We start from the raw sequence: 16,822 nt of genomic DNA on the forward strand, positions 1-16,822 counted from the left end.
AAATTATTAGTACTATTAGCAGTTAATTATTTGAACATAGAGGAAATAGACAATACATGAGTCGATAACGAAGTGAGAGAGTCAACTTTATAAACTCTGGCTACTCGTCTTCTTGAAGCTGTTCGATTTGTTGGCCATTGATAGTTATTACTCGCAATCCTCTCGATGATCTCATAAGCCTCATTATAAGACTTAGAAAAAATTACACCATTCGCAGAAGCATCTACCATCAATCTTGTATGTGCATTGAGACCATTATAGAATGTCTCCAACTAGATACAATAAGGAATCCCATTATAAGGACACTTACGAAGTAACTCCTTGAATCACTCCCAAGCCTCATACAAAGACTCGTCATCTAGTTGCTAGAAAGTTGTGATCTCATTCCTCAACTTAGCGTTTTTGCTAGGTGGGAAATACTTAACAAAAAATCTCTCAGCTAATTCTTGCCATGTAGATATGGAAACTGGTGGCAATGAATTGAGCCATGTTTGTGCTCGATCTCGCAACGAGTACAGAAATAACTTTAACCTCAGTGTGTCTTCAGTCACACTGGCTATCTTGAATGAATCACTCACCTCCATAAACAATTGAATGCAGAGATGTGGATCTTCCGTGGGCATACCACTAAATTGGCCCACCATTTGTAGCATTTGAAACATCACTAGTTTCAATTCAAACTGGGTTGCCTCAATATCTGCCCTTCTAATTCCTAGGTTTAACTCGCTAAAAAGTGGCACAACATATTGTCTGATGGATCTATCCCTATCATCGGCAATGAGGATGGGATTTCGTACATGATCGGCTTCATTACCTTGGTCTTGATTCTGATTCCCAAGGTCCATCTTGACTTGTCTTTGAGCTATTCATTCACGTCTTCTTTGTCTGAAAGTTCGATCAATTTCAGGGTTTATAGGGAGTAAGTCAATAATTCGATCTATGCTCATAAACATCTGAACAGAAAATCGCAAAAATTAAAAAGAATAAGTTAGTAATGTTAAAAATAAATCAAATTGAAAATAAATAATTTCACGAAAAAAATGACTATGGCAATAGTTAACAATCCCCGGCAACTGCGCCAAAAGCTTGTAACGCTCGGGTTTGTGCAAGTGTACACAGTCGTTATCAAGTAATAAGTAAGTATCGAGTTATCGTCTCTACAGGGATTGTATTTGTGCTAAGTCACTTAATTTGTAAAATTATATTAACAATTTGAAAAATAAAAACAAAATATAGTTGAGAAGTGGTATAAACTAGATGCAATGATCCCTAATGTAAATTATCCTAATATGCAGACAATATGAATGAAATATATTTTAGCAAAATTTAACACAATTTGCAATAATTATAACATAAATAAACTAGGACAATTACTTTAATTAAACTTAATTTATTATCATCATGCTTAATAATATTCGGAAAAACATTCCATGGCAACTCGATCTTTCATGAGTTTGGAAACCAAATTAGGTCCTTTCGGAAACCTTTACTTAGTAAATACGTATTTTATTGATCGTTATTTACTATGGTTTTATTTGCATTCGTGTGAGGTAACAGGGATGTGTTAGGTTTGAAACAATTTAATCACACAAATCTAAAAACTATGCAGATAACAGAGCCTGGTTAGGGTTGTTATGCAACCTACAATTTAATCGGGTTAGGATCTAAATTGAGCATCCACATTTCAATTATGCGTCCATTAGCCGTCGTCTAGTTAGGATCGCTCAGCTAATTCAGGTGTATTTCAATCATGTATGAACGAAATACAGACTTGATTTTAATTGAAAACATGATCGATTGAGGCACAAACATTATAAGCATGAATCAAATAAATATTATTTAATTAAAATAATCATCCTAGCTTAAATAAAATTAAGCTATCATTGTTGTAAACAAGAACAAAGGACTCATAGCAAACATCTTTAAATTAAATTAAAAGAAAGATTAAACCCAATTCAGAGTGGCTGTCACCCAAGACTTTAATTGGCAAAGCTCTTTCGCTTCTTTGCGTTGCTCCTTTGTTGATGGTTCTCCAAGGTGGCTGACCAAGGGCTCTTTAAGATGCTAATTTGCTAAAATCCTTATGCAAGGATGATGATAGGCGTGAGAGCTAAGAGAGTTGAGAGAGAGGATGAGAGATGAGAGGGATGAGGGATGAGGGATGAGGGATGAAGTGAGAAATGAGCTCTTATTTATAGGTGAGGCAAGGGAGCTAGTTTGCTAAAATTAGGAGTGTTCATCCTTTGAAACCTCCTCCAAGAGTGGTCAGCCATGAATTGAGGAAATGTGGTTGATTTTTCCTTGATTTTTTGTCAATTTGAATGCCACAACAACTCAGGACTAAGACTCGGTCTCCAGCAAATCTTCAGGTAAATCTCTAATTTCTTTAACTCTTCAAGGGCCTTATGTAATTAAACCAAAAATTGGTTTATAATCAGCCATGTGCAGCCGAAAATTGGGTTGACTTGGTCCCTAGTTTGGACAGTTTTGCAATTTGAAGAAAACTCTCAGACCTGTAAAAAATAGCAGATAGTTTAGAGGACCAAATGAATTAATTTAACCGCTTTAATTAATCAGTTTACCTAATCAATTAAACCCAATTTTATTAATGAAATACTTAAAATGAATTATTAAAATATAGCATTATATTTTATTATTTAATTTAATCATGCATGGCCCACTTCATATCTTAAAAATATAATATGCTTAAATTAATATAAAATAAATCATTTTATGCATTAAAACTACATAATAAAACATAAAATCACATTTTAAAAATTTCTATGTCCTAATTTCATATTTTTACATATTTCATTAATTTATTAAACAATTACTTGGTTTTAACAACAATTTTAAGTAAAAAGGTGATGAATTATATAGGAAAAATCCTATATATTTTTTCATTTACAGAAAGCAAAGTAAGTTGGTGTATTAAGGAAAATTATTCCAAATGTCTGATTGAAGCTGAGTCTAGGGTTTAAAAGCCTAAATTTATTTATCTTTTACCTACCTCTAGCCTAGCTACGTTACAACCTTTTTAAAGACCTATTGATTCAAGTTTTCTATGCTACCTACATTAGTGGAGAGAAATTGCTATGTTCAACATATGAAGGCATAAGTAAAACTTAATGATTGCAGCTTAATCTTGAATAAGGAAATAAAATCAAATTGGTAAGGGTTAACATGTCTTGTTAAGGAAGCATTTAGTCTAATTGTGCTATCATAATAATTATTGAGATTAATTTGAACGATATGTATACTTAAGTAGCATAACTATAAAATTTCTTATTTTTGAGCATAAGTATATTAAATTCATAATTCTGGGAAGAAGGTTATTCTGAAAGAATTTTTCAAACGTGTTTTCTGAGTAATTCTTTTTAATTTTTTCATTACTCGAGACAAGCAATGAATTAAGTTTGGGGTGTGGAAACATGAAAATTTACACATTTTTACATACCCTTTTTAACTTAAAATTATATAGTTTCGATAAAATTCTTGTCGAAAAAATAATTAATTTTTACAAAATAATTAAAGTGCACTAAAAATATGAACATGTTGAATTTTAGTTAATTTTATAATTAATTTTGATGAATTTAGGTTATTTTCGACTTATTTGCACAAAAGGTGAAAAATGGCTCGGTAGACTCTGCTAGAAGTGCAAAATCGAGAAGCAATTTGAAGTATCGAGGAAAACTAAATTTCAGCCTAAGACGGTCCAAAATTATATGTATTAATTCATAATATAATTAATTTTAATTTATATCCAATTTAATTTGGGTTAATAAATTATTATTAATTAATTATGAAAAAGTGGTCCAATTGAACTGAACCGAGTGAACCGAACCGACCAAGAAATGGACAGCCCAAAAACCGTCCCAAGAGCTGACCCAAATCAGCTTATTAGCTGATTATTTAAGCTTGCAAAGAGGCCCTTGAAGACTTGTTTAAGTTGCATTCAAACCCCTCCACAATTGGTGGCTTTATAGATTTGCCCCAAGCCTAAATTAGCAAAGTTGAAACTATCAAACTTGCCACATATGGGGCCGGCCAAGGGAGGGCTCTTTGGCTGATAATTTTAGCTATTTTAGCAACCCTCCTCAGCTATAAAAACCCCCCTTAGGCTGGTCATTTTAAAAACACACCTCAAGCATTCACATCTTTCCTCTCTTCTCTCCACTTTCTCTCTTCTTTTCCATTCCAAAATTCCCTTGCTCTTTTGCTGATTTCTCCTCTTGGAAAAGGGGAATTCATCAGCTATTTAGAGCAGCAATTAAATGTTCATAGCAGCCTTGGTCGACGAGGACAACGGAGAAGGAAGAACGGAGCAACTAGTCAAGCCACAGAAAAACACCGGATTTGATTCTTGTTCCCTATCTCTTTAATTTTTTTTGTTGTTATGCTGAACATATTTATGAATTTTTATGTTGTTGGAATGGTTAATTTAATCAATTTATCTTGAATTTAATTCGTGTTAGGTTGATTGCATTTCGTTTGCTAAAATTATTAAAATTGTGTTTATGTTGTTATAGGCCTCAGTAAGATGCTTGATTAACTAAAATCATGACTAAGTTATTCTTGCATTACAATTGTAAGGTAACTAATGAATTAATTATTTAAATGGATTGAAATTGTAATTAATGGACACAATACTTAATCGGTGCATGTTTAATCATCTAAGGTAGCTGAGGGTTAGATTAGCAATGGTATCTGACGATACATTTTCCTTGCATAACTTGTAAGATTATTGTGATTAAACTGTTTCAAGATATGGATACTTTGTTACCTCACATAGTCTTTTATGTGCTTATTAAATCGAGTTAATTGTTTGAATTGACATAGGGATATGTACAAGAGATTATTTTGATTTAGTAAGTATGTATGTGCAATAACATATTTGTCTATTAAGATTTGTTTAATCGATTGAATTGACGTAGGAATATAGTCAAGAGATAAATGGATTTTGGTAAGTGAGTATGTTCATATGCTAGCAAATTACCGAGTTGCCGTGAACTTATTCATAACAATATAAACATGAGTTTAATAATTCTAAGTTAAGAAATGTAATTAATCTAACACAATTATGTCATCTTGATTAAAATCGTATTTTGAAATCGTCCATTTGATATTTATTTATTTATTTAGTTTACTTAGTTTAAAATATTAGTTTTTAATCACCCTCTTCAAAAAAAATATTTTTCTTCACCAAAGTGTTTTAAATAGCATTCATAAATAATTCTTTTCACAGTCCCTGTGGGTACGATAACTCGACATTAACTTGTCACTTTCTTACTTGCTGCGATTGTGTACACTTGCACATTTCCGTCGTTCCACTGAGGCAGAAAATTTCTACGATGTTAGGGGAAGAAAGTTTGATAATATTAAGTCGTCCAAGCCCAAGTCAAGACCCAAAGGCAATGGTGGGGGAGACAAAGATTAAGTAGAAAAGAATGTCGAAGGCCCAAGGGATAGTTAAGGTAAGCCATGGGATAAAAAAGGGCCAATGAGATGCTATCTTTGTCAAGGCCCACATAGGATGATGGATTGTCCGAAGAAAGCCGCTTTTAATGCCATGGAAGTACGCGAAGAGGCCAAATACGGCACCAAAAGTCTTAGTGCGATATTGGGTAGTGTCAAAGACAAGGCGAGTAATGGACTGATATTTGTGGACATCATCGTGGCGAGTAGAAGATTGAATGCCCTTATTGATACTGGTGCATCTGATTTATTTATGTCCAAAGAGATGGCGAAAGAACTCGATCTCAAAATGAAGGATGATTCGGGTTGAATCAAAATGGTGAACTCAGAAAGCATTCCCATAACGAGTGCGGCGAAAGGAGTGGAACTCAAGCTTGATGAGTGAACCAGTAAAGCAACCATTAAGGTAACCCCACTTGATAATTATGATTTTGTAGTTGGATTAAGCTTACTTGACCGAGTTAATGCATGTATTTATCCTTCTAAGAATTACATGATGATCTCCGATTCAAACCATCAATGTATAATGTGAATGAAAAGAAAGGGAAGCATGGGGGAAAAATATTGTCGGCAATCCAATTTGCCAAAGGAGTACGTAGAGATGAAGTCTCCTATTTAGCCACTTTGAAGGACAAAGTGGATGAGAAATCTGAGGGGAAATTCCAAAGGAAGTGAAATAGTTGTTGAAGTTATTTCAAGACATAATGCCTATGGAGTTGCCCAAAAAGTTACCACCTAAGAGGGAGGTGGATCACAAGATTGAGTTATTGTCCAATACTGAGCCGCCAGCAAGGGCACCATATCCATGTCTTTGCCTGAGTTGGAAGAATTACGGAAGCAATTGATGGAGCTTTTAGATGTCGAGTTCATTAGACTATCTAAAGACCCATTTGGTGCGCTGGTGTTGTTCCAAAACAAGCATGATGGGTCCTTGAGATTGTGCATCGACTATAGGCCATTAAACAAGATCACTGTGAAAAATAGGTATCCCATTCCTCTTATTGCAGACTTGTTCGATCAACTTGGTAGTGCGAGATAGTTTACTAAGTTGGATTTGCGATCGAGTTACCACCAAGTGAGAGTAGCCAAAGGGGATGAGCCCAAGACTGCCTGTGTGACACGATATGGATATTTTGAGCATGTGGGAGTTTCGTGGTTGTTTATCTTGATGACATTGTGGTGTATAGTAAGTAGCATGAAGAGCATGTGGGACATTTGAAGGAGGTGTTCCAAATCTTGCGAGAAAATAAGCTATATGTCAATGAGGAGAAATGCGCATTTTCCCAATAAGAGGTGCCATTTCTAGGCTATATTGTGAGAGGTGGCACGATTCGAATAGATGAAAGCAAGGTTCGAGCCATTACCGATTAGGAGCCACCAACCAAGTTAACGAAGGTGCAGTGCTTCCTTAGGTTAGCAAATTACTACCGATGTTTCATTGAAGGCTACTCCAAGATCACTACATCATTTATGGACTTGTTGAAGAAGGGTAAAGTGTCAAATTGGGACCCTCGGTGCAAAAGGACTTTAACCAAGTAAAGCAAGTAATGACGAGTGAAACTGTAATTGCTTTTCCAAATTTTTCAAAGGCATACAAAGTACGCACGGATGCTTCAGACTATGTGATTGGGGGAGTACTGATGCAATATGGGCATCCAATTACTTTTGAGAGTCGAAAGCTCAATGAGACGGAGTGGTGATACACGGTTCAAGAAAAAGAAATGACAATTGTGGTACATTTTTTACGCACATAGAGGCACTATTTACTGGGTTCCAAGTTCGTGGTATTCACTAATAATGTTGCAAATAGTTATTTCCTAACCTAGAAAAAGTTGTCTCCCAAGCAGGCTCGTTGGCAAGTTTTCCTAGCTGAGTTTGATTTTAGCATGAAATACAAACCGGGGAGTGCCAACACTGTGGCTAAAATGTGAGTCAAAAAATAGAGTTTGCAACGATAAGCTAACCTGATAGTCCCTTATTAGAGTGCATTCGAAAAGGGTTGTCCCACAATTCCACAACTAAGAATTTGATAGAGCTTGCCAAAGACGAAAAAGCGAGATGGTTTTGGCTCAAGGGAGAATTGTTATACACTCGGGGACAATGTCTCTATGTACCTCAATATGGGAATTTGCACAAGGAAGTCATGAAGGAATGTCATGATTAAAGATGGGCTGGCCAACCAGGGATGCAACGCATTTTAGCTCTCTTGGAGGATCAGTTTTATTGGCCTCACATGGACAATGATAAGGAGACCTATATGAAAACTTGTTTGGTGTGCTAACAAGATAAGGTCGAGTTGAAGGCTCCTGCCGGTTTGTTACAACCTATGCCCATTCCAGAGCGCCCACGGGAGAGTTTATCCATGGACTTTATTATGGGTTTGCCTAAATCTGATGGGTTTGCAAATATTTTTGTTGTGGTGGACAAGTTTTTGAAGCATGCAACTTTTATCCCCGCAACCAAGGAGTGTCCTGCTGAGAAGGCAACTCGTTTGTTTCTTAGACATGTGGAGAAATATTAGAAGTACCACAGTCTATCATTAGTTATCGAGATGGGCGATTCACATGCCGTTTCTGGACGGAGTTGTTCAAGATAATGGGCTTAAACTTGAAATTTTTCATTAGCATGCATCCACAAACCGACGGGAAAACAGAACGAGTGAATGCATTGCTGGAGACGTACCTTTGGCATGCCATACAAAGGGACTGGCCAAAGTTGTTGGATGTGGCTCAATTTTCGTACAACTTACAACAAAGTGAGATGACAAACCAGAGTCTGTTTGAGATAGTGACGGGGCAACAGCCACTTACACCCAATGCTGTTGCAACTTGTTATACGGGACCAAATCTAGCAGCTTATCTATTTACGAGAGATTGGTAAGAGCAAAATAATTTAGCTAAAGGTTGTCTACATAAGGCAAGTAAGCGCAACAAGAAGTGGGCAGATCAGAATCAAAGGGATGTGCAATTTTAGGTTGGTGACTCAGTCCTTGCTAAACTACACCTGATTTTACGACATAATGGTTTGCATAAGGGGCTTGTGTGGCGATATGAGGGGCCATTTCGAGTTGTGAAAAAGGTAGGTAAGGTGGCCTACAAGCTTGAGTTGCATGCAAAGCTCAAAGTTCATCCAGTATTCCATTTAAGTATGCTTAAGCCATTCCATAAAGATAGAGAAGACCAAAATCGAGGCAATTCTGAATGAGCACCAATAAAGGTAAAAGTCACCTATGATCGAGAGGTTGTAAACATTGAGGCAGATCGTGTGATCAGACTAAAGTACTATCAACCTCATAATGAATACCTAGTCCGATAGAAGGGATTTCCCGATAGTAAGACAAGTTAGGAACCTGTCGAAGCCTTGTGGCAATTCCAAGATAAGATAGATCAGTACCATGCGGAGGACACGACAAGGGCGTCGTTATAATCGATAGGGGAGAATGTCATGGGTTACGCATGAGAGCCCGCAACATTACACATTTGTGCGATCCATCAAATAGGAAGGAGGTTATTTGGCCTGATCGGACTGGCCTGTTGCTTGAAGAGCTACAAGCTTGACATATATAGAAACATAATCTTCGAGGATATGCAATCTTATATATGATATGCAATATTAGAATATATGATTTTGTAATATTAGAGATTTGATTTGTAGATATCTTTTAATCTTAGTCGTTGATGTACTTGGTCTGTATCGTTGGATTTAGGGAGGCTCAATTATAAATAGAGGCCTTTCCCCTCATTGTAAATCACTTGAGTTTTGAGCAATAAGAATTCTTGAGAGCATTCACTCAAACTTTCTCTTTTGTGTTCTTAGCTTTCTATGGCCATGTTCTTATTTTGTTCTTTGTTCATCTTTGTTCGGTTCTGAGTTACTTTCGCTTTGTGTTAGTTTTTGATAGGGATTCCGTTGGATCCTCAAAGAGTTGAAGTTAGGCTAACTTAAGCATTTTTGGGAGCAAAGAAATTGTCTAAGGTCGTACGGATCGTGAGGAAAATTTCTAAGTCCGTGACACTTATTTTTCGATGTCAGATACCTTCTTCAAACGCACAATTTCACATCTTTATTTTTATTACAGTTTCTATACTAATTCATTACCTCTCTATATATTTTTTTCATTATTCTCAAACCGATTCTTAACATTAAGTGATACTTTACTATATAATCAATAGATAACTTATGCCTTGCTGATTGTATTCTAATTACATTTTAAAGCCAGGTTAAGTAAGTCAATTAGCTTAATTAAAACTCACTACTAAGGTTATCCTTTAAAGTTCTTTTATGATTTCCTAGTTAAGACACACCACAAGGGTAGTCCATCCGTAATACGCCACAAAGGCTATCCTTGTCGGATTCGCCACAGAGGTTATTCCCTTATAATCCACCACAAGGGCTTTTTTTTCATGATTTGCATTAAAGGTATTCCTAACATGATTCACTGCAAAGGCATTTTCTTTCAGATTTAGCCACAAAGGCTTTTTTTTTCATAGTTAGCCACAAAGGCTTCTTTTCTTGACATTTTTATGGTATGGATTTTCCTAAACTCATATTACTTGAGGTTTTCCCATCATCGTCTTAAGACACATAGAGAATCCTATTGGGTAATCACCGTCCTTTAGTTCCTTTCAGAAGATGCCATGGCCATAGACTTTTCCTTTCAAAATTCACGTTTAAAGTCCCGACGGGCTCCTTTAGACAATACCGCTGACATAGATAGGTACTCTACATGCATTGACATAATAATCCATATTCACCATTTGAAACACAACTCGCTTTTAACAAAACATTCCTCATAGCATAAATCCAAGATGCACGCATACATTCTTGACATTCAGATATAACTATGCCTCACATCGCTTTACTAGAACTCATCATATGCATACCAGATATGAATAACATTCTTAACAAACATTCACATAGTCATAAATATTCTTTAATAATCACTTATAAAGTAACATACACCACATATTGTAACTTAGAAGATCACGGCATCACCTTCTAACCAATTTTCTACAGATTTTTTAGTATGAACAGTACACAAGAGTAAGTTTAGAGACTCACCTGATTTTCACCTACCATAGAGCAAAACTCTATATCCGGACTCCCGTCACGAAATCAGCAACAACAACTGCTACAGAACATAGAAGCTCATTAAAATCTATTTATATACCCTTTTACTAACATTTCTTACATTTGAAGTTCCCAAGCAAAGCCTCATATCTTTATCTTATTTTTCTAGCATATCTAACATACCTACTCATTCAAAATTCACATGAAAAGTCATATTACATACTTAGGCATGAAATATCTCCTCATAACAACCCAAAATCACAACTTCCTTTTCAAAGGAGGAAGAAATACTGGTAGTTCTCTAGGAACCAGATAGTATCCCTTTTAGAAATGAGGAAGATAACTTCCCCCATACTCATCTTGAATAAAAGTATATATATACATCCTATGTAACATCCCGCTCGGTGAAGCCCACGTGTATGATTACTATTTATGAAAGTAAGGCGTACAGAGCAAATATTGAGAATTTATAGTGTTAGAATTGGATGAAGTATAAGAACCTTATGAATGCGCTTGAAACGTTTCGATCTTGGCGAACACGAGACCTGGCGTATAGTCTTACAGAAGTATAATTGGTGGACTAGTTTTCATCCAAATACATTTTGGCGTATAGTGTGGATGAACTCTAAAATGATTACAAGAGAATAAAGGTTTCCATGTCAAGTTACTAAGGTTAAAGGAATGAGAATTATGGCTAAGTAAGATCATTTTTTTAATATGAGTTACACCAGTGGTATAGTGTCTTTGTAACTGTGGTTCTGTACTAGTTAAGTTACAAGGTAAGTTGGTTAGAAACTAACCAAATGTGAACCAGGATAGTTGAAAGATGAATGGAAATACTCAATTAGGTTTTTCAGAAGTTGTAGACATTTTAAAGACAATTCTATAGTGATGTAGCATTTGTCAAGTTCCAATGAAGACTTAGATTATATCAATAAGTCTTTAAGTTTGACTAAAAAGAGTTATCTTCTTCTCTTTTCAAAAATATTAAAATCTAAGGCTGGAGGAAACGATAGTATTTTTTTAATTTGGTTCTGTGACCCTATATTTTATCAGTGATTTCTCCGTGCCAAGGTAAGTCTTATTGTTCTGCGAAAGTAGATCTGTATGAGTGCAAGAAGAAAATAAGGCTCTCCTTGAGTATTATCTAGGTAGGATTATTGTAAAGGTTATTTTGATGGGTGTTGATGGAAAATCTTCTGTTTTTACAAGGTAGTGGTTGTTGTAGGTCTAAGAAGACCTTATGCCTTGAACCCAAGCTGCTAAACATCTTTATCAGGTGAGTCCCTAGACTAACTCTTACATATAGTATGTATGCTCTAAGAAGTTCTGTGCTAAATGATGAAATAGTAAAAATGAAACTAGCAAAGCATGATGAAATAACTATTATACAAAATGAAAGTTCATGATTATGCATATATGAAATGTATGAAGTTTGATGGTTTAAGTACGATGCATAAGTCTGAATGATTATGATGTACATATGAGTCTAAAAGCATGAATATGTCTGTTATAAGCAAGTCATTGTATGATGAGTCGATGCATGATGAGTCTTTATTTGTCTCCAAAGTTGTCAAAGGGGTTCATCGAGACTCAAAACACGAATCTTTGGAAGGACAAATCCATAGTCATGGCACTTAAGGACCATATTGTGTAAGACCATAATTGGTGGGTTATGCCATCATATGGGAAGAATACCATATCATGTAAGATCGTAATTGATGGGTTATGACATCATATGGGGAAATTTAAGGAAGGTTATTACCTAATGGTTTTCTATGAATCCCAGAATGATAAGGGGAAAACTTCACTAAGTGTGAGTTAAGGCAAAACCCTATCATTTAAAATACTAGTTAAAGGATAGCCTTTATGGCAAAACCCTGGATAGGAAAACCTTTGTGGCGAGTACTGAAAGTAAATGGTAACCTTTGTGGCAAAACTTTGAACAGGAAAGCCTTTGTGGCGAGTACTAGATGTAAATGACAACCTTTGTGGCAAATCTCAGGAAACGTAAGCCTAGGTGGCGAACCTCTACAAGGAAATGCCTCTGTGGAAAATCTTAAATAAGGAAGCCTTTGTGACTTGTGACTATCTCTGAAAAAGAACGCCTCAACGGTGCAATTTAAAGAATGGCCCTTGTGGCAACCATTTGAAAGAAACACCTCTGTGGAGGACTCTTAACGAAAAGAAAGGAATCCATGACGAACTTTGATAAAATGACATATGAAGTCTTCTGAAGGAACAATAAGTATGGCGAATTCTGAAAGAAAAGTTCTGTAAAAAGTGTTGAGGTAAACCCCGTTTAGTATCAAGGTAAGAACAGAGAAGTTTAAGTGCGCTAGCATGAGTAGCGAACTAAGGGTATTCTTTCTGTAAGGCCAACTGCAATGAGAATGGTTAAGGAATCGTGAAGGAATAAGACGAGGAATGCAAGAGTAGTACAAAAGATAAGAAATGCAAGATACTACCTCTGTGTAAAGCAAGACACCCATGGTATAATGAATACAATCTAAAGGATGTATCCACCGGAGTTAAGTTGAAGAATAAGAGATAAAGAGTTAGATAAAAAAGTTCTCAAATGAGACTCAAGTAAATGAGGGTTTACTCACTAAGTCTTATTGAACTTACCTTTGTGTTCTTCTGTCACAGGTAAGTCGATCGAGGCTTCGCTAGGAGGGGCGACGCCAAGGCTACGCCTAAGGAGGGGCACGTTGGGCTATTATGCATACACTGGCATGATCAAGCCTGATGCTAATAGTGTAAACAACTGAGAGACTCATTTAGAAAGCTTAGGATTATATACAGACCATGTCAGTAATACGGTCGAGCCAGTGATAATACCTAGAAGTAAATGACTAGAACTATGTAATTAAGTCATACTATCATCATGTAAAGCCCATCATGTCATTGTAATTATATATTGTGCCTTAGATGTAAATTTAGCTAGAAGATTTTTCAATTGAGTTGTAAATTTTTATAAGTCAGTAAAAAGGTCTGTAATGGAAAATGTAACACTTGAGATCCGAATTCAGTAAATCAGATTTGGTCGAGGGCATTACATCCTAATCCCCTATGAAACTTGACATGTGTCACAAACTTTCAAAACTACCTTTTTAAGTGGTTTACAGTTGTGAAAATCCAATATTTTTATACATACTTGGTTCGTCCCTTTGTTTCATTCCCAACTACCTCGTTAACTAGCACCGTAACTCAACGAACTGAGCGTACAATACCTTCAGTGATGACCCTAACTTACAAAGTTCTTAGTACTCTTACAAATCTCTTCTTCTATATAACTTAATACGCTCTAAGAATAGTCTCTTGCATAATCTTCTAATTGTTTGCTATGTGCCCGATCATTATGCCAAAAACAACAATTGAGCTGATAAAACTACGCCCCACGGATTATTCTTAGCCTACCCGCTAAAACTTAAGACCCGCCAAAGCTGGGTGTTAAAATTTAGCTACAAATAGATTCTACTTTTCATGAGTAATTGTGATAGTGAATTTTGGTTTTGGTTTCCTATAGAGAAAGTGAACTTTGCCCACTAGAAAGTTTTAGTTTTAATTTTGTGTTTGATTTGCGATAAGAAATCATTCTCGTGGCAACCAAGGGTTTGAGGATAACGGAAAAGAATGTTCAGTAGAAAGTCAAGAATCAACAAGTCTCCTTAGTCTAGAAACACAAGTACTAAATTTGGTGAATTTTATTGCCATAGATATCACAAAAATGGTTCGTTTTTATGAAAATTTTTGAGATTTCGTTGTGTAACAAAATGCTTTTCATAAATAATTTTCCAATAGTTTCTTTTTTAGAAATGTTTCTCAATTGCCCTATTTGTAATTTTACCGTACATTACACATGCTCGCATATTTAGTAAGCATAAATTTAGTCATTTTGTAATTTACTAACTCTCTGAAGTCATTTAATTGTTGTAAGTATGACCTCTGTTAGTGCAAAATGTAAGCTAACACAAATACCACCATTATATTCAATAAAAAGCAAATTCAAATCCAAGATTTTATGGGCGTATTCAATAAATTCATACTCGTGAAGCACATAAATGTCAAATGTCCACATAAAAAAGACGAAGGCTAATATACAAAGGATTACAACTATGAGGGACAACAACGATTTGAATTTCCTCAACCTTGGAATCAATTCCATACATATCTTTAACTTTGGCTTCGACTTTAGGCTCACTATAATCTCTCATTTCTTTAATGTCATCAACAAAATAATTGGGATTCAAAAAAGTGTCAATTGAAGACTAAATCTTACCAAAGGTTGATAACTTGGCTTCATTGAAGTTATTAAAGAACATCTCGTACCAGAGGTTGAAGGCATCTCTAATTGATATTGTGCGATTGATTCAATTAAAGTCAACAGTGATAAATTTACCAACATTTGATGCAACTAAGGTATCTTTGACTCCAAAATGTTAACAATGGGAAATGTTAAGGGAATCTTCGACTAATATTAAAGGATCAAGACTGTCAATGTGCTAGGATAATTGAAAACTTTGTATCCATGGTGAACAGCTTTGAGCTCCACATATAATTGGACTACAATATTACCATGTTGTTAGTTTCAAATAAAATTATCTTAACATCATCATTAAAAGTCACTACAACATACTAAACTTCTCCTTTGGTGGACCCTAGAAATCTATACTTCAACTAGATATTCTCTTTATATTTCTAGCTCAAGTTTTCCTTTGAATCCTCCTTTTCATTTTCTCTAATGCTACATTATCCTTAAATGTCATGTTAATAGGATGAGCCAATTGGAATAGGACGTCTATATCAACCATCACAACCAATCCATTATAATGGACTAGGTTGATAAATCGGTTTCTCGTTTTGCCACTTGAGCCTTTAAAATATTAAATTACTAATATTAGGAACAATACTAGCAATTTCAATAATTTTTAATATCATCCAATAAAGAACTAATTAACTACCATAAAAATAAAAATAATATAGTATATAACATATTCAAAAAATAATAATAACACAAATAACATTAAAACAAAGAAAAAAACACTTACACGATACATCGATATGTATCGAGGTTAAACTAACTAGTTAAGGTCAAGTTCATATTAGTTGAAGTACAAAATTATTGATGAAACCTTTGAAAATACCCATGATATATCCATAAGTGTCGAGGTTAATGTATGGTTATTTTATCATACCCTAAATGGTGGGAATCATATTGCATGATGAATCTCTAGTATAAAAGTAGGACCTTGGCACTTTTAGATGTTGAGTTTTCTTCAAAGATTATCTGCATGGACCTTCAAACCCATTAATGTTAAGGTTGCTTGATCTTGAATAATAGTTAATATTTAATACACTGATAATGTATAATTCTGTGCATCACCGGTTACTAAAATGATGACACATCATCATAAAATTTTAAAGCTAAATTAATTTAACTTCATTTTTAACGATGTATCACCTCTTTATTCAATTGTGATGTATATATTATTCATGTATCAAATATTAATATTAAAAAAACACATTTAAAAATAATAATTGTGAAACATCCTATTTTAAGAAAAAATTGAAAAAAAAAAGAACCCGAATGATATTATATTGGTTTAATGATTATATGTTAACACACATTTAGAACTCCTCTAACTCTCTTACCAACCATGTTTTTTGTTTTTATAAAAAGGTAATTATTTAATATTAATTATTATTAAAAAAGACAAGTTGCTCCAACTTTATTTTGTCTTGTCTTCAAAAAAAAAAATGGAAGAAGTCAACAATGGCTTACTGTTCTGTTTTCACCACAAAAGACCAGCATAAAAACAAAGAATAATAGGAAGCAAGTTACTAAGAATATCGAGGAAAGAAAAAAGCTTATGTTTCCATAGCTTTATCATTTATTTGACTTGCATTAAAAGAAACAATGATTATTGATATTTTAAGATATGATACCTAATGATGCGTTTAACATAATGTTATTGTTTTTAATGTAGCACATCATGTTTTTCACGTAGAGGACAATCCCGTTGTTATGTAAATCTGAAATTGATGAAAAGTAAGAGAAAGAGCGCGATCCCAAGCGACGTAAATTCCCCGACATCCACCCTCGAAATCTCCCCGGTTCTGCCTAGGTAAATTTAATTGGAAATAATTTTATCTTCTTTTTATATTCTACTTTCTAATAAAAAAATATATTTATTTATTTATAATTGTAATAATTGAAGAAGCTCTTTTTACAATGCTTGAATCAAAACTAAATTATAAGACTGAGAAAATCAAA

At 34.7% G+C, this 16,822-nt stretch overlaps 1 non-coding gene across 1 annotated transcript; it reads left to right on the forward strand.

Annotated features, from left to right (window-relative positions):
* The first annotated feature begins 288 nt into the window (after nt 1-288).
* On the forward strand, nt 289-395 carry LOC121218779 (small nucleolar RNA R71). Its single transcript, XR_005915256.1, has one exon. It is a non-coding gene; the product is annotated as a small nucleolar RNA R71 (small nucleolar RNA).
* The last annotated feature ends 16,427 nt before the right edge of the window (nt 396-16,822 follow it).

The sequence above is a fragment of the Gossypium hirsutum genome, chromosome D06, assembly GCF_007990345.1.
Source record: "Gossypium hirsutum isolate 1008001.06 chromosome D06, Gossypium_hirsutum_v2.1, whole genome shotgun sequence".
Lineage (NCBI taxonomy): Eukaryota > Viridiplantae > Streptophyta > Magnoliopsida > Malvales > Malvaceae > Gossypium > Gossypium hirsutum.